The sequence below is a fragment of the Gallus gallus genome, chromosome Z (genome assembly GCF_016699485.2).
Source record: "Gallus gallus isolate bGalGal1 chromosome Z, bGalGal1.mat.broiler.GRCg7b, whole genome shotgun sequence".
Lineage (NCBI taxonomy): Eukaryota > Metazoa > Chordata > Aves > Galliformes > Phasianidae > Gallus > Gallus gallus.
This window is the reverse complement of record NC_052572.1, coordinates 13220479-13245471: the sequence shown is the minus strand read 5'-3', so window position 1 is coordinate 13245471 and position 24993 is coordinate 13220479. Positions and strand designations below refer to the sequence as shown.

General features: G+C 38.2%; 1 long non-coding RNA gene across 2 annotated transcripts in view; it reads left to right on the top strand.

The window, feature by feature from the left end:
• The window catches only part of LOC101751782, a 40918-nt gene extending 19451 nt beyond the window's left edge, over window positions 1–21467 (top strand). Inside the window, exons 1-2 of one of the 2 annotated variants that reach the window (XR_001463921.4) lie at window positions 10624–10991; window positions 14958–21467. This is a non-coding gene — a long non-coding RNA (uncharacterized LOC101751782). Of the gene's footprint in view, window positions 1–10623; window positions 10992–14957 lie in introns of those variants that run through there. The other variant, XR_005843265.2, reaches the window with a different exon arrangement.
• The last annotated feature ends 3526 nt before the right edge of the window (window positions 21468–24993 follow it).

The window sequence follows — 24993 nt, the reverse complement described above, 5'->3', positions numbered from 1 at the left end:
ATTTTTATAGCCCATCACCAATCAGTTCTGAGATTGCTCCGGCCAGCTACTGTTCGTATCTTAGTTTGACACTTTGTTTGTTGGTTTGTTTTTGTTTAAAAATCTACTGAAGGATGTTATCTAGTTTCTAACATGCTTTTAATTATTTAAGTCTGAAATTTTACTCTTTTATCACTGGCATTATTCAACTCTTCCACTGATCTTCAAGTGAAGTTTGATATAAAGAAAATATTAAAAATTTTGATTCTCTCAGCATCATTTAGCAATAGAATTCCCTCCTACTAAATATTCAGCTGGTCTCCCCCTCAGCCTTGTTTCTACTTCCAGACCAAATTTATTCAGTCTCTTGTAGCTCTATCTGCTTTCTTTAGTTTTAGAACTGTCTTATCCTGTTCAATGTCAACTCTGCATGCTTTTATATACCTATCCTTAGCAGTTCTAGTTTCTGTTTTTTGCATATTTCCTTTCTGTGTTATATCTCAGTGGAAGGAGGGCTCCTGTGCCTCTACATCCATCTTGTATTATGAATGTATAATTTGTCTTTCACTCAGATTTGCCCCAGATTTTTTCTACCTTGAGATTAACTAGTTCCTGCCCTGTTTGGTAACACTCTAGAAATCTTTCCCATCCAATCACTGCTTTTACCACATGTGATAAAATCCTCATGCTTTTTCCAAGTACTCTTTGGATAGTTGGTTTTCTGCTGTATTTTTCTGATTTTCATGTATTTATTTATTTAAGATGACCCATATCTAATACCTGTATGACAGTGCAGTAGAGAGTGTCAGCTTTACAAGCAGCAACATCTGTTACACTTGGCAGGCACTGCATACAGTGGAAATTGGACTTGTTTCTTGTGAAGAGTGCCACAAATTCTGACTTCTCTTAGACAAACTTAGACAAAATAACAACTGTCTGTAAGCAAATATTGCAGAATAATGCTGGATAATAAGATAAAGTCCAAAATGAGACACGGCCTGAAATGAGGGGACATAGGATCAAACAAATTACTTTTTATAATGAGCTTAGTACCTTTCAGGATAAACCTACTTATTCTTTGAAATACAGGGCAGAGGAAAAGCAAAACCAAGTGGTAATTTTGCACATGGACATTTAGTAATTATGGGAAAGGTATTAATAGAAGGCATGAATTTGCTTGATATCACATCTTGCTATTAAATCCTAGTGTATCAGAAGCCTAAAAATAGAAAAGAAAGTCATTTTGTAGTACTTATTAATGTCATGTGTTTGTTGTCATATGCCGACCAAAACAATCGTCCAGTGCTTAGTAGAGTCCGACTGCTGCTGATTTCAAGGCTCATAGATAGATAACATTATTGAGGGTACACTGAATGGTTCCATTTATATAATCCATGCACCCCAAACTGTGGTGGTTTTTTTTGTTGTCTTCTTTTCCTTTTTTTTTTTTTTTTTTTTTTTTTTTAAGATTGAGAATCCTTAAAGCCTCATTGTAGAAAACAATGATAATTTTTATGAAAAGTAAATTTACAGAAAACAGCATAAATCTGGAGAGGGGTGAAGGAGAAGTCAGCCCTTGTCAGACATCACATGCAGTACTGTTTCCTATTGTGTTCAGTTCAAAAACAAAACAAAACAAAACAAAACAAACCACAGACAGACTGGGGATCTTCCAAAGGAATGCCATGATGATCAAAAGGTTGGAGAACCTACGCTTTGAGGAAAGACTAAATGAGTTAGGTCTTTACACTGTGGGAGGCTCAGGGAACACCCCATCACAATATTCCAGTGTTTAGAGGGCAATTATTAAGAGAATGGAGGCTGTCTTCACCAGAAGTCAAATGGAGAAGGCAAGAGGCAACAAGTACAGGTTGTAGGAGGAGAGGTTTCATCTTAATTTCAGAAAGAAATTTTTTACAGTGAGTACAATCAATTACTGGGCAACCATTCCAGGGATGTAGTATAATCCTCAGAGGATTATGTTGCTAGAGGTTAACAAGATGTGAATAGACACGATGTAAGGAGATCTCGTCTAGGCTCTCTTATCCCATGAATGGTAGGAGATTTCTTACAAGTCAGACTTCTGTATGATTCTATGGTTCTATGAAAATTCTTCAAAAACTCAAATTAACATTTGGAATAAATTTTAGATTCATCACAGTATTGATTGTTCATTTAATTTTAGTCTCATCTAATTTGAGCATGTAAGTTATCGAGTCCTAATCACAATCAGATATTTGTGCCAAGCAGTTACTGCAAAGTACAACCAACGCTGGATAACTGTACGCATGCGTAGATTGCATTCATCCCCTACAAACCTTCTGCTCTTTCACTTAGCCTAACACACACTGGCCGAGAAGATACTAATTGCTTAGAAAATAATTTTACGTGCTCATTCCAGAACAAACTGACTCATTTGTAGCCATTATCTTTAGTTGTATTCCCAGTTTTGTAGCCTAAATTTGTATTTATTTATTTCTATTCACTTGATTATAGTGCTACTATTATTTTTAAAAGTGACTAGCCTGTGAGTATGTATGAGATAACTGCTGTGTTCTTATGGGCTAAAATATATTAAAAAATATATTAAAAAATCTATTCTGTATTGTTTTGAAATGTAATTATATAGAACAAAATAGACTGCATTGGAAGAATATTTGCTGTTTTCTTCTCCCTATTACATTTAAATAATTAAGCACATGGACTTGCTTTAGTGGAACCTGTCAGGAATGTCAGAAGCTGTTTTCCATAGCAAATGTAGAAATATGATAATTTTATGGAATATCCATAGATACATATCTATATAAAGTTAATTTAAAGGGGAATTTCTGAAGTACTTCATAGCAACCAGTAATACAATTCATATATAACTCCTAAGAAACATTTATTTACAACAGATGAGACAACCACAACTCTTATTTTTTTTTTAATCTACATTAATGTAATCACAAGGTAGGAAAGATAAGGGCATGAGAAAAAGAGTAGTTCAGTGTTGTATTTATTTTATTTTGATGTTTTGCAATAATTGTTATTTTCACATTTTATGGGAAAATATCCAGAAGATGAAAACAGCACTGAAAGGACTGTAAATAATAACTCAAACATCTGATGTAGTGCAAAATATACAATCAACCAACAAGCTTATAAGAAATAAACAAACTCCAACAGAAGACAAATGTTCTTTTTTTTTTTTTCAGAGGGGAGCTGAAATCATGCTAATGAGTTTTAAATGCTTTCCTGAGACATCTCATGAGATGACAACGAAAGATTAATAAGAAAGAAAGCAAAGTTTTGAAAGTTGTCTTCATGTTTGTTGAGGCTCTGAAATAATAATGTGATTTAAACTCCCAGTTTTTGATAAAAACATGAGATTTTACAGTGAGTTAGACTGAAAGAGACCTCTGGACGTTGTCAGTCCAACTCCCAACTCAGCACAACACTGGGTAGTGCCTTGGTACCTTGATCAGGGAGATTCTGAACACTGTCAAAGGGAGAGATTTTGTGGCCATCCAGGCAACCTGCTAAGTGCCTGACCACCATCACTGTGAAAATTATTGTGTTTTGCCCTTGTTGCAAGTTGTGGTTATTGACATTATATGTGCCTGTGCACCTCTGAGAAGAATATGGTTCAGTCATTCCTGTTCAGTAGCAGAACACAAATATTAAGTTCCCTCAGCCTCACTTAATGCAAAGGGTTTTTCCAGCTCCCTTCATGGAGCTGATAGAAATAATCACTTCTACCTAACTAGCAGCTATGTTTTTGCTAATACTGGCCTGCATGGAATTTAAGAGGCAGCTTGTTAAAGGAGGCTGTAGCAATGCAGAACAAGTACTCTAACGCTTATAAATGAATTTTTTATTTGGAACAAATATGTTGTGTACGGAGCTGTGTTTTCTAGACTCCAGGCAAAATTTGATTTGCCAAAAAAAAAAAAAAAAAAAAAAAGAAGCTCTCTAAACAAACAAAAATACACTACAGAATAGATTTAGTTTTACAGTTTCACTGACATTCTTCTTTGCTTCTGCAAATGGATTTCAAGAAGGAATACTCAGGCAGTTTTAATCAATATGAGCTGAGATAAATTCTGGTTTTAGAACATTTGTATTCTTACAGAGAATATCTAAAAATCAACACAAACTGAAAACAGATTCTACTGTTCACATGTATAAAATAGGAGTCAATCACCCATGATATCTGAAAGGTATTCCAAGTTTTTATTGAACAATAACTTCTTAGGCATCACAGGTTGTCTCATCATCTGGTTAATCCAACCTAATGCAGGTTCAATCAAGAACACTGTAGTCTGGGAAAATTAAATGGGAAAATTAAACACAGATGCCATTCAGAAGATACATTCAAGAAAAGGAATGTAAAAGGACTAGATAAGGTCATTGGGTTCTGTAAAACATCTTTGAATGTTTTGAAGTATGATGCAAGACGTTGACATCAGAATTAAGGAAATAAGGCGTATTGAAATCAGCATGATACCTCAGATAACATTATTCATGTTATGTCATTATTAACCTTTTGTTGAACTGAATTTACAATTTCCAGTGGTTAAATAATCAACTTGCACGTCTTTTTATTTCCCGATGGCACCTATTAGCAAAAGTAACACAGCAGTGGGAGAAATATATTTTCATATATTTCTAATTTAGCCAGAGCAGGAAACATGGAAACATTGCAAGAGATTCAAGTGTTTTCATGAAATTCCAAGTTGTCTGACCAAAGAGCAGAGATGGTTATGCAATCTGAACCACTGAACAGAGTGTTTATCACTCATTTGTTATTAACAAATCGCACTCTCATTAAACAATCACTGACTCATTTAGTTGACACAGCTAGTGATTTTAAATGGTGCTTGCTATGGCAATTGCATTGTTGTGTTATGAAATTGTTTGTGACTTGTTTACTTTGACTATTTGTTGTTCATTACTTAAGCTGTGTGATTTCTTACTGGATCCAAACTAGTATTGTTCACAGTTTTTGGCAAAACAATTGAAACTTTGAGATTTCTGAACAGCAGGTGGGCTTGCAATGCTTGTTACTAGACGATGAACAGCCTGTCCTAAAACTGATGAAAATTCTTGAACACATTAATACTTTCATTGTATCATAATATCATCAGTTGAGGACTGTGTCAACCTTATAAAGAGCAAGCCAGAAAGCTCTGTGATGAGCTTTCAGCTCTGATCTTCTGAAGAGTCTTTGGGATTTTTAGTTTTCCTTTCTCTCCTTTTCTCATAATGCACACTTACTTGTTAGGACTGGCAAAATCACAATAAGAAAACGAAACAATATTTATTTCACAGTTTTCATATAGGAACTGAAGTAAAGATACTGTCACGGCTTTGTAATTTTGCTACTGGTATTCCACATCATAACGTCATGTACGGCATGGGTAACAAAAGAGTTAATACTCCAGTTCTGTGGATTGACAACCTTCCAGATACTTGCTTCTCAAAAGAGAAGAACTATGTATCCCAGAGGACCTCACGGTCAGAGAAGGAAGATACGTCACAGAAATCATGGGATCTGGCGCTCTCTTGGCTCTCTCTCACTGCCAGGCAGAGGGGTGCGTGTGCTTCCAAGCTGTGCGCCTTCATTCAAGTAGGCCTTTCGGTTTCAGAAACTTTCTCTCTCATTTTATTTGATTTATTAGCCTCAATTTCAATTACATTGTATTATATTATGTTATCTTGCATACCAATATCATAGTTAGTAAGGTAAGTTTTCCTCCCTAGATTGTTACCGCTGCTCTGTTCTTTTCCCCCTCTCTGAGCCCAACTCCCGTTTTCCTACCCCTTTCCCTTTTCCCTTCCCATTCTTGGGAGCCAGGGGGCCCAAGGGCCTACTGCCCCCCTGTCATGGGCATAGATTGATCTAGATAACTTCGTGACAGATACGTATACCTAACTGGTGATGCAAGCCAGTATACGTGAGGCCCCATATTTATACTCACTGGCATATCCATTCACTTTGTTAATATGAGGCTGTGAGTATATTTATCTGATGAAGACCAAGCATTTTTTTCTAACACTACCAGGACCAAAATTTCTCTCTGCTGCTCTGATCTGCAAAGCCTATGTCATAGACACTAACTATCAATAGAATATCTATCACTAAATTGAAATATTTTGTATCCCAGTATTAGCTAGCCTAGGGAGTAGGGTAGCAAATCATCGGTGTGCTTTGCTTCGTATCACAAGAGTGGGACAGCATCTGATGCAAAGATTGGCAAGCCTGATTGGACTCTGTGCTTTGATATTTGCCTGATGCCTTGAAATCACCCTTACTCTTGACCAGGCTAGGGTGAAATCAAGTAAGTATATATTATTTAAAAAATGCAAACACAGCAAGATGGTTACAGAAGTTATGGACAAGATTGATTAGTTAAGAAATTAACTGTGTTTATACATGATTTCTCTTTGTCTGGTAACTGCCAGCAGGCAGTTTAGCTGCTTATCAAACTAATGACACAGAATACAATCTTAATACCTTAATGTCTAATATCAAAGAAAGCTGCATTTTTGGGAATGTAGGACACTTTCTACCCAGTTCCTTCATGGGTTACACAAGTGTATATTCATACTCAAATCCTTCACTCTTCCACATTATCTTTTCCTTCTCAAGAAAAAAACATATTCCTTTTCATAAGTGGGATGTAGGTTTGCATATTCTTTCCGGATTCTTAACTTGTTCTTAATTAAGCAATCAATAAATCATCCGCCTTTGTAATGCATCAAATTCTCATAGAATCATAGAATTGTAGAACAGTTTGGTTTGGAAGGAACATTTAAGAGCATCTGATTCCAACCCCCCTGCAGTGGCCGGGGCACCCCGTTCTATACCAGGTTGCTCAAAGCCCCATCCATCCTAGCCTTGAATGCCTCCAGGGAGGGAGTATCCACAGCCTCTCTGGACAACCTGTTCCTGTTCCTGTCTGAGACAACAGGAGATATGTGCAATCTATTCACAGCTTTTTACACTTTGTTCTTTATGAAAATCATGCAAAACAACCAAATCTACATGCAATGACTTAGTCATATTAATTCAGGATTAATAGGATTAATTTGAGATTAATGTCTGTGGATCACTGCAGATCCTTACTTGGGATGGTGTCTGCCAACAGTCAATTACTCTGGGATGATAATTTCAGGTGCCCGACTTTACCAGTGCTGAGGCTGATCTCACCATGGTTGCTACTTGTTCTGTCTCTGTTGTAATCTGGGCAGCTTCTGCTATAGGCTAAGCATTCTTGGAGAAATATCTGCTATATATGGTAGCAGAAGCCACTCAGCAACCTGACAAAGCTACCTACATCACTCAGAAAGGGATGCCTTGCTCAAGGAATCAAGGGGATTAAGGAATCTGAGGCAATGCTATCCAGGGGCAGGCAGCAGCTGATAAGTTTGGGAGCGCTCCACACTACAATCATCAGTGGTGTAACAACATCACAGGGATGTTCAGTATCCCAGTCCACTCAGGGCTGCTATAGTATGTCAAATGGAAGCACAAGGAGTCTAATACATTTTTTCTTTATATTATCCCATATTCATGATGAGAAGTATATAAATAATGAACGAAATGTGTATCCCTTGTCATTTAAGGATTTTTTTTTTCCTATGGATAGGACTATATGAGGAAGCCAAGTTATTGTGGGCTGTTTTACTGTCTTCATTACTCAACCATTTGCACTCCAACTATCCTTGTGAAATTGTATGGAGTTTGTTTTGCAGTCTACGTACTTAAGGGACCTTAAGCAAACTAGTGCCTTTCTTAATGCCCCTCCTGCCAGCACTTAAAACGTTGTGATTCATCTGATGGATCATTTAAATTAACTTAAGTAAACAGAGACTTCCAGTAAAGAATGGAAGTGAGAACATTAAAGCAGCAGCCAATATGTTTTCCAAAATGAAAGAAGAATAAATTTTTATGGTATGTCACCTGTAGGATAACAACTCTTGGAAACATCAGAAGAGATAGCAGTAGATAAATGACAGATTCTATCCTTATAGAATCATAGAATCATAAAATGGCTTGGATTGGAAGGCACCACAAGATCATCTAGTTCCAAATCCCTACCACAGTCTGGTTGTCACCTAATAGATCAGGCTGCTCAGGATCCCATCCAACCTAGACTTGAATGTCTCCAGAGCTGGGGCACCTACAGCCTCTCTGGGCAGCCTACCCAGTGCCTCATCACCCTCTGAAAAAAGAATTTCTGCCTAATATCTAATCTTCTTTTAGTTCAAAACCATTTTCGTGTGTCATATCGCTTTCAGACTGTGTAAAAAGTCAGTCTCCATCTTGTTTATAAGATCACTTCAAGCACTGGAAGGCCACATTGAGGTATCCCACAACCTTCTCTTCTCTAGACTGAATAAGTCCTGCTCTCTCAGTCTTTCTTCAAAGGAGAGATCTTTGTGGCATCCTCCAGAACCACTCCAACAGCTCCACATTTTTCTTGTCCTGAGGGCCCCAGACACAGTACTGCAGATGGGACCTCACGAGTGCAGAGCAGAGGGGGACAATCTCTCCCTGCTGGCTGCCCCTCTTTTGATGCAACCCAGGATGCAGTTGGTCTTCCAGGCTGCAAGTGCTTACTACTGGCTAGTGTCAAGCTTTTTGCCCACCACACTCCCAAGTCCTCTCTGGGGCTGCTCTCAATGAGTTCCTCTGCCAGTCTGTATGCGTATGTGGGATTGTCCCTTCTGAAGTGCAATACCTTGCAGTTAGCCTTGCTGAACCTCATTAGATTCACATGGTTCCACTTCTCAGGCTTGTCCAGGTCTCTCTGGATGGCATCCCTTTCTTCTATTGTGTCAACTGGACCATTCAGCTTGGTATCATCAGCAAATTTGCTGAAGGGACACTTGATTCCACTATGTCATCGACAAAGATGTTAAAGAGCACTTGACCAAAGACAGACCCCTGGACACCACTCTGTCTGCAAATTCCAAAGTGTAGTTCAGCCTTCAAATTCAATAAAATCCATGTCTCTCCAATCTTGAGATGAAGATGTTGTATCTTCCTTCTTACTGATACCTGTTACATCATCAGATATTAGAGTCAAAATCTGACTGAGAACTTGCTTAGATATTTTTCCAATATCTGGAAGATGAAACTGGAGATGGAATATTTATCTTAAAATTATCTGAAATTTTATTTTTATTTCTCTTCTTCTTCATCTTTTTTTTTTTTTTCAAATGATATCCAAATATAAATGGCTTTACCCTTAATTATGGATTTCATTACTTTGAGTACCAGAAGAATCATTAAATTGTGATTTGCTCTTTTCCATAACATGTTGAAACCTCCAACACAGTTAAGTTCTGAGGGTAAGTGCTGTTCCAGAAGGAACACAGACCTGCATTCACCACTCATTGTGCTGCAAATGGAAGATGAAAGAGCCTGACTCATTTCTTGAGAAGAAATATTCTCTCATTGCATCCTGTCATATAAAAGTCCATCCAAGAAGCTGGCCCATGTGTTTTTAATCTGTTGACCAACATAAGAAATAGTGAATATGTCTGACGTTGTTCCCACAAATTTTGCTGATTCTGCTGATTCTTCAGCTCATCCTTTTCTAGCGCTAACCCTTTTGACAACTCAAAGCATGACCAAATACTCACGGGCATTAACTGTAGAGCTTTCTCTCTCAGCTCTCTGACAACATGCAGCAGCTCACTGTTCATTCTCATTACTCTAGCATGTAAATATACAGAAGGAAAACAGAGAAAGCAGGACCTTGCTGCCTTTGTGGATTCTAGCATGGCTGCCTACTAATGCACATATATTGCCAGTGATCCCTGAGCATGAAACGTAAACCTATGCTCACCCAAGGCTGAGTGGAAAGTGTATTTTATATCTATTCAGTCAAAAACTTCTCAGAAATATTCTTTTGATATATTTGACTTCTTTGGTAAGCAGTGATTAATGAAATCTGTGTTTTAGTGTCACCTTGTGTGTCAGATAGATGCCAAAATGGACGGGCTTAACATACTGTAACCTACATTGCTGCAAATTTTGTGTACTTTAAAAGGGAAAGCATATGCAGAAAGAACTACAGGATATCTGTGCAAGCATTTACAAAGACCATAATCACATTCCTGCATTGGTTTGGAGGTATGTTCTCAGCTTGCTCTGATCTCTGCAGTCAAGCTCATTTTCATCTACTAGGTTTTACCTCAGATACTAATGGAAAAAACAAATTATTATTATTATTATTAATTAAATAATAAGTCAAATGAATATAGAAGGCCAAATTAACAGCAAAGACAAGACCAGCAAAGGCAATTAAGCTAAGATTTTAAGCCAATATATCTAATAGAAACTTGATCCTGGGAGCAGCTACTGTTGGAGCTGGTTAATGGGAGGAAATTAATAATTTGAATTATATTTTCTCCCAGAACACTGTGGTTCAATAAAGAAAAGAAAACAACAAAAAAACCCCTTTTTTATTAAATTTTCTATTGAACTGATTGGAAAGAGGTTAGCTAAGAGGTATAACGTAGTTCAGTTGTAACTGATCAGGTTTCAGGTTTTGTCAGGCTATGTTTCCTTGTGATCTTTCACCAGTTCAGATTATGTTTCCTGATAAATATGTTGTGCAATTTCTTGTTTGCTGTGTTTTAGCTATTAGCCCTCTTCTCTCTCACCTATGGGAAGCGGCTGTGCTTTTTAGTGGGGAATTTTTAGATGTAGAGGCAAGCAATTTTTTCCACTGTAGGGCTGAACTGGGACCGATCTCACTGCCACCAACAGGGCTTACTTTTGTGCCATGGCCTTTGCAGTCTTATGGATTCATTTCACACTGTTTGCTACTCCTCAGTTGCAGCAAGGAGCCTCCTGCCACCATCCCCACCAGCAGGTAGCACAGAAGTGCCCTGCCCTGCTTTCTCCCAGTGAGAAGGGAGATAGGGAGATGTGAGAAGACAACTCCCTTTCTGTTCACACATTTATTCACAGCTACTGTTACCACAGACATCTTCATTTCTCATCTTATGAGGTATGTACAGTCTTCATCATACAAAGACTAACCTTTTCCTATTCCGAGAAAGGTACAAGTTGAGAGGAAATGTTTCAAGTAAATATTTACCTCCAGTTAAATGATAATTGTACTTACAAATTCTTGTCTTGTCTCAAAATATCTGTAGAGGTGCTGCTCTTTCTAAAGTCAAATCTAGAAAAATTGTAACCCATGTACTTCAGATGGTGTTTGCCATAAAACACAAATACCTTAAGAAAAGGAATTCAGTCTCCCAGGAAAATAGGAAATTTACTTATAAATAATTCAGTGTTTTTAACTCTTCTTTCTTTAAAGAGGAAAATCAAATACATTTTAGATGCAACAGAAATTTAACATCGACTCAGTTTTATATTTTTTTCCTCATGACAGAATGAGAGAAATTTTTGAGACTCCACCACAGATTAGAATTTGTTCTCAAGTAACCACAGAAACAGGTCATCAAGTTTAGTTAAAGAAAACGAAAATGAAATCACTCACGCATACACACAAACAGTTAAGCTATGTTCTTAGCTCAGTCTCAGTCTGTGGCTTTTTATGAGAAGAGAAGAGTAAGTAATCCAGTATAATGTATATATTAGAACTTTGCTCTTAAAGGCTTAAGTACACAAATATTTCAAGAGAACGTGAGGTAGACTTTGCAATATGATACTCATGATGGTATTGATCTGGAAAAAGTGAACAAAAAATGCTCATTTTGAGGCTTAATATCACCATACAGCTTCAAGTTTTTTGACACCTTCTGGCCTTTCTTGGAGACTGAGTGGCTTCACATTGAAAATTTGTGATCATAAGTATTTTTAGAATTTCCATTCATACCCACAAGTATCACTAGCTTGTTAGTAAGTAGTCTGTGATCAGATCAGATATTGATAACAAAACCTGTAAATGTGGTAGCTATTTATAGGAACATTATTCAAATGGCATATTTCCTCTAGCAAAGTAAAACTTAAAACCAACTTTTTTTTTTTTAATGAGAATATAGTTTTCAGAACTCGCAATCATCAACTCATAATTTCTCCAGAAAATTAAGCATAATTTTTTAGTTATGGTTAAAGGAATCTTGAGATTCTGCAGAATCAGTTGCTGAATATCTGAAAGGTGGTCTTGGTGGTGACATGAAAATTAGCATTTTTTTTTTTCTGTATGTGCAAGAAAATTGAAGATTATTTTGTTTAATGCTTTATTTTGGAAATACTACGATTGCTTGGTCTTTTTCTACTTGATGTTACTTTGTAATGATTTTAGCCTAAATGGTTTTATGTTTAGTTAGATTAGGTTAAGCACGTTACATATTCAAGTATGTGTCTGCTGTCTTTTGAATCATTTTGACAGTCAGTTCCATTGCTCCTCTTTTGCCTGGGAGAAATTCTGAGGTGCTGTTAGGAATTTAACTGTGACCTGTCATGCCTTACTTGAACTGGAAAAATATCATTCAATGCATTGGAACGGTTAAATATTCAAAAACAAAAGATTGTTTACAGTCCAATGAAAAGTCAAGTTTCCTGTCAAATTTCTCAATTGTATTCTCCTTAGTCTGTCATGACATCATAATTCAGTGGTTCCTCTGTCATCACACCGTCTTGGATGAAAGACAAAACTGAAATTTATATTGCAAAAATAAATGAAATAAAGAGAAGGGGGGAAAACTAACCAAAAAAAACAAAGGAAATAAATTTCAGAACAATGTCATGTATTACAAAGGCACAAAAGGCAGCCTAAGTCCAACATTTTTTGTTGTTGTTTTTTTTCTGCTGAAGTTACGAGTGGTATGAAGTTCTGTACAAGATGCCCTAACTAAGGAAGGAAAACAATATATCATGCATGAGCAAAAACATAACGAAGTCAGTGAGCCTCTGTGTGGGTGTACAACTCACCACAGCCAAGCGAATCAATGATATGTCAGGGTTGTTCAGGGACTATGTTGTAATGAGACCAGAAGTCTGGAGATGAGTGTGAGCTGGATGCTTCCTGCCTTTGATCACTGCAGATCAGTTGTAACTGCCAAGACTGAGGAAAGAGGCAAAGTCAAACTAGTCTGAAGCCTCAGAGGCCAGATGCAGAACTCTGGGAATCTGGGGAATTTTATTTTTTTGAGTGTAGGAACCAGGCAAAGAAAACTAGCAGCTAATGGCCAGAGGAAAGAGTGTGCAAATACAAAATTTGTCTACAGAAGTCTGGCTGCAGAGTTCCCTGACAGAAATTATCTGGGTACAAAACATAAAAGATAAATCTCCCTGAAGAAAGCATTTGGACATTAGGAATGTTGTCTGGATGCAATGAGTTTTGAATGGGTGTTTGAAGACGTGATGGAAGTGAGCAGAGAAAATTCCACACAGATACTACAAGATTTACAAGGTCTAAGCACCCTATGAACACCCTATCAAGGTTGTTACATTTTAACAAAATTTAATTTTTTTAACCCACTACTCCTGTGAGGTCATTTTTTATATACCATCACCACTTTTGTATTTAGAATTTTCAACCAAAGCTTCTTCACAATCACTTTATGTACTTGGTTCTTCTACTAGCATTGTCCCATAGCACGAGTACCCCGTGTTACTCCTGAATTTCCTTTCATTAGAAATTTATAAGCACAAGAGTGCTCTTAATTTTTGTTTCACTCTTATTTTCCTGTATTAAATAGGCTCACTATTGAGAGTCTGGGCATTCCTTTGACCACCTTAGTAGCCACTATCCATGTCCAGACTGTTCTGAATCTTTATTGACTATAAATGACTGCAGTATAAAATAAACAAATTATCATCAATAGCTTGCACAATTAAAAATATTTATTTCCTGGTAAATCCTGGGAATGTTTTGGCTTTTATTATAAATGCATCACTGAAGTTTCATTGTCACGCTGTAGTGAATTCATATCTGTGGGTTTCTCTCCTCTCCGGATATTTCCAGCTGATCACAAGCATATTCTTTGGTCATAGTCTTTATTCAAAGGCCTGGCATGTGCCTGAAGTAATTAGAGATTAAAAACCTCCCATCTGTTACTCAAGAGAAGAACGTCATTTATTTCTGTGCAGCGTCCTAGCTTTCGAGTCGAGCTTGTTATTTAACAGCCTCATTCAGGTGGCTGAGCATGGGAAACTCCACTGTCATGCAACCTGCTATCTTCTCTTTGAGCTGTACCAGCTATTATTTCCTCTTTAACATTTCCAGAAGCATCAGTCAATTCTTCCAGTTGTCCATCTTTTAATGTGCTTTTGAGGTAGTTGACTGTATCACGTAGAAATCAGTTCCCTGTTCCACTTTTACAATCCCTATATTACGGAGCTCCTGCTGTTTGCATTACCCAGATCTCTTAGCTCTCTGCCCACATATGAATAACCTGAAATCTGATTTTTTGAATGACATTCATTTCATCCATCATCTATTTCTCTCATGATGTTGACAGTTTCAAAAATGATGAATGATGATGTGGCACATCAGGATGAGACATACCTATCTGTAAACAGTTGCCTATTCTCAACCTTATTCTCCCCACATCAGCATGCTGACGTTTCTCATCTGCTCTGCTCCTCTGGTTCATCTCCTTACCCACTGATCTGTCTCCATTCTTTTCTTTCATCTCAGGCATGTCCCTTTCCACTTACAGTTTAAACTGAAAAATGTTTGTTGTTGAATTTTATAAAAGCTATTCTCTTTATGTGAACCTTTTTTTTTCTACTCCCACTCATCCCTATTCCTTTTCTATAGTACTACAGTCCTTCAGGCAGAAGTCACTCTTTTCTGTTCCCTGCCAACCTGAAGTCCCTTTTCAAATTCCCAAGGACTTTGAAACACAGGATTTATAGCTTTAGAAAATGCACAGGGCTGCTCACCTATTTTACTCAGAGCTAGATTCTGCATTGTAGCTTTAGCAGCTTTTAGAGCAAATTATCCTCCATGGCCATGGTAGTGCAAGGGCAAGAGATTTAACCAGCTCTTCTCTAGTCTGCAGGACTTGGCACTGGAACAATGTGTCACCAGCTTCTAAAATCTGAGAAGTGGAGACAAGAAACTGGGAGCAGCTAACTCTGCACTGCCATGCAAATGGATACGTCATGGGCAGAGATGACCCAGCTTTGATATGTCTTCCAATTCTATAAAGTGAGCATAAAAAGGTATTACCACAGACTAGTTCAGGACCATGTTCTTAATGCGTTATTTTTTTGTTGTTGCCTGTTTTTTTGTTGCACTATGAAGAACCAGGACAAATTTTCTGTCATGGCCACTACATTTTTTGTTGTTTATCTCCTCTGTATTTGCTATGATTTTGGGTTATATGCTTTATCCAACAGTTTGGCAACTGCAGTTACAACAGTCTAACAGGTTCAAGGTAGGTCTTAAATGTATTCATAAGTGAAAGATAATTAATACTTTCTATATTTTACATGGTTAGATCAATTTGTTTTTACAGTTCATTACCATTACTGACTTTTTAAGAATGGCTTCACACCAGTCTGAGGCTCCTCAGCAAAGTCAGTGTTCAAAAACACCACCACCTGAGGAAAACAATCTGAAAAGAAAGAGATTGGTCCCTCATTACTGGAGTGAACATCTTCATCATTACTTCTGTAAGTGAGAAGACCATAATGCCAAATATTGTCTTCAGACCACTGAGACAGCAATCTCAGTCATAACATCCCAGTGGCAAAATAAGAAAATTAAGAATCTGTAAATACAGGCTTCTAAAGAACATGTGTGAGTCAGAGCTGATGCAAAGATTTCTAATTTCCTGGGTGAATGCACGGCTTGGCTTGAGCAACATTCCTTCTGGATCCACTTAAAGTTTAATGCTCTCCAAATAGAAGTGGAGACAAATAACCCAGATACGCAAAGTAAAACCCACATGTAATTAATACACTCAATTGTTCTACCTATCAGGGATGGAATAACCACGCACTGTGAAAAATTACTCCATTACCTTAAATAGCTTTGCCCTTTTCCTCTCCCTCTGCCATGTTCTTACACTTTGTGTTATTCTGAAGAGTGTCATTAAAATCCAACATGTATTTATTATAATTAAAATAAAGTACAATTACTTGGGAAATATATTTCTAAGGAATATCAACTTAGAAAGAGAAATTGCCCTATTTTCTTCCTTTATTCACATTTCATCTCAATTTAGAAACCTTGATGTAGAAAGCATGAAAAAAATACAGATAATTACATATTGTTCGATACAGTGACTCAGCTGGCAAAGTTTCCAAGTTTCCAGACGTAGACTGAGATATCCCCAGGAAAGAACAATCAATATAAATTAAATATTACATAAAATTACACTTTAAAATGTGCCAGGGTGCAGGTGAGAATGGACCTTTCATTGTTAGTTTCTATCTAGGTAAGATTTCTGATTGACTTACTTGGGATTCTAAGCTTCTATTTCTGAAGGTGACCTATGCAGTTCATGCCTTCCAGAAGGAGTTAAGTATCTCATTCTTTTCAGATTTTTTTTTTTTTTTTGCTATATGCCTGTCTTTAGATACATAAACATCTTTGTAAATCTGGTCCTAGACGTCTACACTGTTTTAGAAAAAAGAATATTGTGTACTTAACCAAGTATCTAGAGTGACTGAATATTAAACTTGACTTCATCATAAAAAGTTGGACTGCAATAAAAGACAAAAATTAAAACAGATACTTTATTGCCTGTATTACTGCAGAAATTCCTTTTTAAAAATTCAGGCAAAATTATTTGGAAGGAAAATCTCCTTAAGGACGCATTTCTAAGTGAAAAATCTCTCTATCCCTTTATGAATGAAATCAAGCACGAGGCAGGAGGCTGGCACGACTGAGCAGTGACACACTGGTGAACCTGAAGGATAAAAAGGAAACGCATAAGTGGTAAAAGCTGTGATGTGTGATCTGGAAAGAGTACAGGGCACACCGTTCGGAAGTACAGAGTTGGGATGAGGAAAGCCAAAACACAGATGGAATTGAACTTAGCAAGAATTGTGAAAAATAACAAGGATTCTACAGGCACATTCGTCAGAACAGAAAGCCAAGGAGAGTCTACTTACTTTTATAAATGAGAAGGGAGAAATGGCAACAATGGACAGAGAGAAGGCTGAGGCACTGAACAAATTTTTTGCCTTGGTCTTCACTGACTGTCAAGCTACCCACTTCTCTTACATCCCTGAACCTCTAGGTGGGAGCTGGAGAAGTGTAATCACTGATACTGTAAAGGAAAAGCAAGACTGAAACCACCTGACGTGAATGAATATGCACAAGTTCATGGGGCCAGAAGACATGCACCTCAGGATCCTGAATGGACTGACTGATACGGTTGCCAAGCTGCTCTCAATCATCTCTGAAAAGTCATGGCTGCTAGGTGAAGTCCCCATTGTCAGGAAAAGAGGAAATATCACTCTCATTTTTAAGGAAGATAGAAAAGAAGACTCAAGAAACTACAGGCCAATGAGCCCCATGTCTGTGCCTGGAAAGATCATGGAGCAGATATTTCTGGACGAGATGCTAAGGCGCAAGTGAGACAAAGAGGTGAACTGAGAAAGCCAGCATGGATTCACCAAGGGTAGATCATGCCTGACCAACGCAGTAGCCTTTAAGGATGGAGTGACACCATCAGTAGACAAAGGAAGAACAACTGGTTTCACATACCTGGACTTCTGCAAAGCCTTTAATATGGTCCTGCACCACATTCTTACCTCTAAATTGGAGAGAGATTGATTTCAAGGGTGGACTATTATGTGGATGCAAAATTGGTTGCATGATGGAAGTCAAAGAGTTGTTATCAATGGATATCAGGTGAAGGCCAGTGATGGATGGTACTCCACAGAGGACTATCTTGGGACTGGTGCCCTTTAATGTCTATATCAATGTTCTGGACAGTGGGTTGAGCATCCCCTTAGTAACTATGCAGACCATACAAAGCTGAATGGTGCACTAGATATAACTTAAGGAACGGATGCTATCCAGAAGGACCTGGACAAGCTTGAAGAGTGGACCCACATGAACCAGATGATACAACCCAAACAAAGCCATTCTGAAAAGCAAATGCTATATTCAAGCATGAGTTAAAAGGAAGTCAATCACAAATACTTTTTATCTTAAAGAAAAATTGTTCTTTAAACGTAATAGACACCAGGAACTCATTCAATACCTGAGCAGACAAATGAATTGAACTTCCATTTTACAGTTAAACAGCTGTAATAGCTTATTCTTTTCAAAACACCAACCTATCTACCTTAAACAGGTTTCATGTCTAGATGAAAAAAAAGCATGGTGGTATGTAGATCACATGGAAGTAAACAGATCCAGAACAGACCAGCTATCCCAACAGTGTGAAATGAATCTTTCATTTGTATTGCAGGAAAACTGGAGGACTCAGTTTTTTCAAAAGTTGCCAACCTCTCATTTTCAACATGGTAGCTGAAAGTGATTTCTTTGCTATAGCTTTTCCTTAGGGAAATCTGAAGTGATGTGTGTGAGCACAGAGCTTGGAAATTGTGCCTGATGCTCAGCTCTTTAATTCACATTGGCTCTCTGTGATGTAGGCAGCCTTCCCCAGTTCTTGCACCTCAACAAGTAAACAAAGGTAAAGGAAAAATTGTAACTGACAAGGAGTTATAAGAAGAGCCGATGAAAAGCAAACATGCATAAAAAAATACCCTTTGTGAAATGTTCCGAAGGTCACTAATGAAAGCACAATTGAGGAAAAAAATTACAGGTTGTTTTTTTTTTTTTTTTTTAATCTTTGGCCTTGTTCCTTGAACCATGAATAAATCCACTTGGAGTGTTTTAGAAGCCATTATTATGCTATAGTCAAACACAGCATATCAAAATATTCCTAACTTTTCACATTAGACAGTACTACAGGTTCTTGCTGTTCAAAAAGGAAATGTTCTGTGAATTATTATTTGTACTGCTTCTGGGGTTAAAGATGAGCATTGTAGATTCCTTAACAGAACCTGAACACTACACTGTTATATAAATATTTTAGTCATGATGAACAAACGTTTCAATGTTTCTTGAATGTTTTCAAAGGTTCCAAACGTTATTTCCACTTGCGTGGAAGAAGCAGACTGCACATTGTTTGATGCCTGTAATGCAGACACAGACAATGGATTTTTCCTGTGCAGTTTCAAGGCTTAGGAAGACATCTGCACAGCTGGCACAGGACACTCCAACATTTAAGAAGACCTTCCATTTAGGTCTTGAGGAAGTGAGTCCATTCTTCAGCATGCTGCTGGCCTCACATGTGGTGACAAGCACAGATTTGTTTGGTGCTCTGAGGAGATCTTCAGAACCAGGTTTCCCTGGCATGGCACCCAGGGGTCTGCCAGATGGTTTTGAGACAATGGGGAAACTCAGCAAAATAAGTCAAATGAGACCAGCACAACAAAATAAATCTTCATATAAACATAGCTATATTGCCTCTGTATCTGAACACAAACATTTAGAACCAGTTCCTGTGTTTCTGGCAACCTCCACACTTAGCCTTGTGGCATGACTCAAGCTACCTCTGAAGCAAAACTGAAGGATATTAGCATCAGGATGATGAAAACACTGTGTTAAAGGGAGGGATGAGGTGTCTGAGGTGCCAACAGTGCTGGGAAATAACCTCTGCTTATCCTTGTTGTCGATGGCAGAGATGGCTGGAGGCCTCAGCCTTCAGGGGCTGAGGGAAGTGTAGTTTTCTTATTTTAATTAAGCATATCTTAAAAGACTACATCTGGTTTTCTGACCATGATGGAAAGTAGCTGAATTTACACTTTTGTAACTACTGGGTTTAATTTATACTGGATGTCAAGAATTTATGAGAGGAAAAATCTGATAGATAAAACAGAAATCAAAGACTTGATAAGTCTGTGTTAAAGTCTGCAAACCAGAAGGAATTGGGAGCTTCTTTTTCTTGTTTTGGAAAACTACTTAGGAATTTTATGGGATGATGAGTCAACATGGAATTAGAATCCATCAGAAAATGATGAGTCCCAATGCCTCTCTGGCTCTATCTATGAATGAGAGCTTGCAAGTTCTTCTGTACAGAGCAAAAGGCAGCCAGAAAGAGAAGCAGGAGCATGATGCCAGAAACTGCACCCAAACCACGGAACTTCCTCCAGAGAAACCTTTCTCAGTGAGCCATATCTGAACCTGGAAAGACAGGAGACAGATCACTCCATGCTTCATGTGTCAGGAGCCAGCCAATATCCTGAGGATAATAAAGGAAAGTCTTTAAGCAGCCAACAGTATCTCTCCAGGGCTCAACCAGATAAACCGGGCAAGCATGCGCTGGTCCTGCTCCAATAACTGGGTGTTATGGAGTATGGTAGGAACACCACATCCTTAGTTTCCCCATTCCCTCCTGTCCCACATGGATGGGGTCTGGCTCAGGCCAATCGTTAGCTCAGAGAAGTTTCATCCTGGCCAGGTCTCAGCTTGGTCTCTGTTATCAAGTCAGCCAAGCTTGCAACTTCTTATGTAGGCAATAAATGTGGAAGTGGTCATTTACAGCATTACTGAAGAATGGAAAATAGAGTGATACCTGTACTTGGCTATCAAACCAAAGTGTATCAGCCAAAAAGCATCATGTTTTGAAGTACATGAATGTAGCCTCCTGAAATCCAAAACTTCTGCAGATTATTCTTTGACATATACCTTGAGATTTTGTTTACTATTGTGTGCACTAAGGGAAAACTAAAATCAGTTAAAGCTATTTTCTTGGCTTCCTTCCAAATGTGTTAACTTTGTGCTGAGTCGCATATTGTTAAAATTTCTTTAACCATAAAGGCATCACAGAAACCTTCGTCTCTCCACACAGCAGAGAGCTTCGAAAGGCCAGATCTTCATGTCTATTCCTAGGACGATTATTTGTACCCACAAACACAGTGACAAAGCAGTGGCAGAGAGCTGGTGCTGCTCTCCAAAAGATGTTTGTAAGATTCCCACTCCTCACTTCAGAGAAGAGTCAGTTCTGATTCAGTGTCAGATCTCAGTACTTGAATACTACCATCAATATCACACAGATTTTTGGCTTACATTCTTGTAGTGTAGACTGACTTCATCTGTTTGACATTTAAGCTACATTTTATAGCGTTTATCCTAATCTAAGCATGCTTGCAGTTGCCCATCCAACTATTTACCCAATGAGAACATTGCCTTTGAGCAGGATAAATTTGCCAAAATCTAAGGTGACCCTCCTAGCACAAGTGTACAATTTATTAAGGCTGACTTAAGGAAAAAAATTAAATCTGTTTTTGTTACAAACCAAAACACACAATGACATCAACAAATGTAGTAAAGCAAAGAAATCCTCAAGGGAAGCGCTGTTACAAATGGAATTGATTTCTCCAACGTGGAACTCTTTTCTCTGGTACCCAACATGATGTTTTCCTGGAAAGGTGTCTTTTAACAGTCATGTAAGAAATCTAGTTTTTGAGATCAATTTAAAAATCGAAACATTAAAAAAAAAAGAAATAAATTTACTCTTCTGAGAAAACAAAACCTACTTTTTTTTTTTTCCTTTTGTGCAACTCAATTTTTTAATGGATTTTCTATCAATATTCTTGCCTTTCTTTATCTTCCTAGAACACCTACATTTAGTACCTGTCTTCACAAATACCTTAACAAAAAAGTCAAGCTTTGTAATCCTACTACTTGTGTATAAATATTCATCTCTCTAGGTGAAGAAGAAAGCAAATGCACTGTGGCATTATGACGGAAAAAAATGGGTTTACATTGCTCTTCTTAATCACAAAAGGAGCTGTAGAATTAATCTAGATCTTGTGTGAAACTCATTTGACTCGTGAGATTCCTTATAACACTGGCAAATGTCACTCACCTCAAAAAGAAAAGAATTTTCAGAAATATCTATCTGACACCAAAATAATGTCTTCTGTACATGCTTTAAACAATGTTGAAGCATTTGCATTTTGTTAGTGCAGAGAGATATGACTTTCTCCATTGTAAATATGAAGACCACTTTCAGAACACCTACATATCCTTCAGAGATACATCACCTTGTTCACTGGGAGAGCCTGAATGGCTTGTGTGCTGGGTAGGATATTTGTCAGATGTGTCCTGGTGAGAGTTTTGCTTCTGTGCTAAGTCCCCTCATGGTGCAGGCACACTGGGATGCAGTCACTCAACTGCAGGTGACCCTTGTCTTGTCATGGTGTGTGTCTGAACAAATAACTACCAATGCACAGACACTCATAAACTTTTCTCTATTTTGTCAGTGGGAGTTAGTTGCAACCTGAAGTCCATCTTTACAATGCAGAGAAAGGTTGGTCAGTCTCAAAGTAACAGGAGAGTGCAGGATGTTTTTCGCTTTAGTGTACTTCTGAAATGATAGCTTTACTGCCGAATAATATTTACCCTCAAAATGCACAGCTCTGATTCAATCTTAGCCTAGACTCCACACTGAGCCAATGTTACAGCATGAGGCAGAGTACATCTACATGGCTTAATATAACCTGTTTTTAGATACTGGATGTTTGTTTCTCTCTCTCTCACTTATTTTTAAAGCAGATTTCTAACTGAGCAGTGGGGGCAAAGCCTGCAAGGCCTGATTGGCATGCACCAAGGAACAAACCCTGCTCATTGCCATAGAAGGAATGAGATGGAAAAAAAAGCAAAAATAGGAGACAGAGAAATGCAGCATAGAAGAAAAGTAGGGAAAAAAAAACAACAAACAATGAGGGAGTAATGGAAAAAAGGATTGGCCAGCACCTCACATTCTCTTATCTTTGCAAGAAGCAGTTCATAAACACATGTACATTCTTTAATTGAACAAGGACAGATCAGAAATAGAGATGTGGTAAATGGTAAAAATGACATCCCACTCATTACGCTCTTGGAGACAGTTACTGTAAGAGCAGTTTCCAGTGGCTGAGGGTCATCTGCTTGCACACAGCTGATGTGGAGATGAGAAAGTTCGAGGTGGCAAACAGAAAAGAAAGTGGTAGCCATCACTAATCCAATTATGCAGTAAATACATCTATGTGAGCCAGAGCCAGTCTCCCTAGAAACACACCCTTCTCAGTGCTCCCATTCCTGTAATAGTTCACAGCATCATATGCAAGCCCTAGGGCCTCCTCTGGGGCAACAGACATTAGAAAGGGGATTGGCACCAAACAGCTGCCTTTAGTATACTGTGCAGTTCTTTTAAAGGGAAACCAAAAAATTCAAAAGGAATGAGACAATATTTTGGTCATGAGTATAAGGAAGAAACAAACCTTCCATCTTCTGTGAAGCTGGGACCAAAATCACATCCTCTCAGCTGCTCATGGTCATGACTGAATTCCACATCACTGCAGCACTGCTTGTTAAATTGCTCCTCACTTCAGTTCCATTTTTGAAAGCTTAGCTCATCTGTTTTGCTCTCTTATCCAACTTCAAATGTAAATAAACACTACTGAAGGGAAAACTGGTGCTAATGTCCATCTCATTGTCCAGAGAAAGGCCACAAATATGTTCAAGGGCTGGAGCACCTCACCTATGACAGGCTGAGAAGAGCTGGGCTTGTTCAGGCTGGAGAAGACTTCAGGGAGACCTCATTGTGGCCAATGAATACTTAAGACGACCTTGTAGTCAGGAGGAAGACTGACTTTTTACACAGTCTGATAGTGATAGGACAAGGGGGAACAGTTTTAAACTCAGAGATTTAGAGCTTTAAAGAGGGGAAGGGAGATTTAGAGCACTTGTTAGGGGAAATTTTCCAGTCAGATAATGATGAGACACTGGAACATGTTGTTCATGCCCCATCCCTGAAGATGTTCAAGGCCAGGTTGAATGGGGCCCTGGGCAACCTGATTTCATTCCCAATCTAGTAATTGGCAACCCTGCCCATGGAACAGGATTGGAACAAGGTGATTGTTAAAGTCCCTTCCAACCCAAGCTGTTTTATACTTCTATAATCTCTATATTCACAGCTACCCTTGTCTTGACTGACTGACATTATCGCTTGCGGATGACAAAAAACCTCCTTTTATGGCCCCCACAAATATGATAGTTTTGTTTTCAGTGAACATGGGGGAAGAGCAATATTGTCCTAGGAAATAGATCATCTATTCCATTCAACCTTATACAATTTTTTTTTTGAATGTACACAATTCTATTTATTTTCTATTTTTTACTTTTTAATAAAGAGGCACAGCATTTTTTTGAGCTAATATTCCTGTCTTGAACCCTCACTGGGGGAGCTTAGTGAAGAGTACACTGAGTAAACTGCTCACCCTCAAGAAGTTAAGGAGAAGTGCCCTCAGATGGGCTTCAGTTCAGAAGAAAGGACGTAGCTGCTCTGCAGTTCTGCACAGGGCAGGAGTGAGGGTCTGGTTTAAGCATGTTGAAATGCTCATCAGCAAGAAGATGCCAGATCAGTACATGTGAGAGGAAGGGGAGCCTTTTTTGCCTCGTAGCTATTATTGTAAATGCAACCCAGTTCACATCATTCACCTGTGACTTTGCCTCCACCTTCACTATTTTACTGGCAAAACACCATTTCTGTGCTTAGCAGAACCACAGTCAATTTATATGCATTCCTCTAAGACAAGATTCAACCTTGAAAACCAGAGTAAGTGCTTGAGGAGAAGATTTGGTCACTCTCTTTATCTTTTCAGAAATCTCTCATGAAAGGCAGACACTTTGATGCTTCCAGTAACATTTTCAATCCTTACAGGTTTCTGCAGGCTTTTCTCTGCATTTAGTGGATCTTTCAGCCATAAATGAGTCACACTACGCTGAACTGAAAGTAACTAGCTTTTCCTCTGCACAGCTCCTGAAAAAGTGCCAAAGAACCTCACTGCTCCTCTTCTACATAGCTTGACTATATTTAGCATGTGCTATACTACAAACTTTAAGATGGTCTGCAAATCTTGTCTTATATTCAGGAGATGTAGTGACTGCGGGCTATGTTCTCATTCAAGGACAGGTTTTCAATCTCCTGATTGTCTACTTTATTCTCCTTCTTCCTAATCTTTCATTAATGCATGTAACTTGGTCTTTGGGTCACACACTGTGAGAATAAAGG